The 837-nt window shown below is 49.1% G+C and overlaps 1 protein-coding gene across 1 annotated transcript in view; it reads right to left on the reverse strand.

Annotated features, from left to right (window-relative positions):
* BCAR3 (breast cancer anti-estrogen resistance 3) overlaps nucleotides 1-258 on the reverse strand; it is a 107563-nt gene extending 107305 nt beyond the window's left edge. Inside the window, exon 1 of the mRNA XM_008074606.1 lies at nucleotides 254-258. The gene's annotated coding sequence lies outside the window, so the exon portion shown is untranslated. The remainder of the gene's footprint in view (nucleotides 1-253) is intronic.
* Nucleotides 259-837: the final 579 nt, after the last annotated feature.

Consider the following 837-nt stretch of genomic DNA (forward strand, 5'->3'; position numbering starts at 1 on the left):
CAGAACAACAGGGCTACGAGGCCTTTGCAGCCCCTCCCGGTTCTGGCCGGTACCTGGCACACTGTCAGCACTTGCTCAGTGTTAATCATGTTTATTAAAAAAGAAACCAAACTCCCTAGACCCCCTTGCCTGACCACTAGTGACGTAAACCAACTAGGATTCCTCTACCCTATCCACACACACACACACACACACACACACACACACACCCCACACAGAGTTGTGAACTCTGGCCTGTTCAAGCTATCAGCACCTTTCCTCTTCAGAGACAGGATCATTTCAAAGAACCTTGTGAGGAGGCCTGGGGCATGTCAGAAGCTCTTCAGGTGCTCAGGGCCACGTTGGCCAGATAGCATGATGAATCAAAAAATCCGCCGGGCATGGTAGCGCATGCCTGTAATTCCGGCTACTTGGAAGGCTGAGGCGGAAGGATCACCGGAGCCCAGCAGGCGAGGCTGCGGTGGCCGGGAGCGGCCACTGCACTCCAGTCTGGGTGACAGAGTGAGACTCTAACTCAAAAAAAAAAAAAAAAAAAGGAATCCAGTGCATGCATCTTTGGCAGCCTGCTTCCTCTCTGCGTATCTAAGATCTATCGAGACTTCATAATTGAGCTGTGTGCTCTAAAATGCCCTTCAGCAAGTTACCTACATCTCAGTTTATTCTCTGATAACAACAGATGTTAACACCTTCCCTACCTACCTTTAATTCAACAGCATTTAAGGGCCCACCTCATATAAGACACGTGGAGAAATGAAGATGCCGAACCTCCAATCCCTGACTCTGACCTCTAAGAGAGAATAACATGACTCATAAGTAGACACACTTCTGCTGGAAGGA

The sequence above is a fragment of the Carlito syrichta genome, unplaced genomic scaffold (assembly GCF_000164805.1).
Source record: "Carlito syrichta isolate Samal-C Ts95f unplaced genomic scaffold, Tarsius_syrichta-2.0.1 Scaffold316502, whole genome shotgun sequence".
Taxonomy (NCBI): Eukaryota; Metazoa; Chordata; class Mammalia; order Primates; family Tarsiidae; genus Carlito; species Carlito syrichta.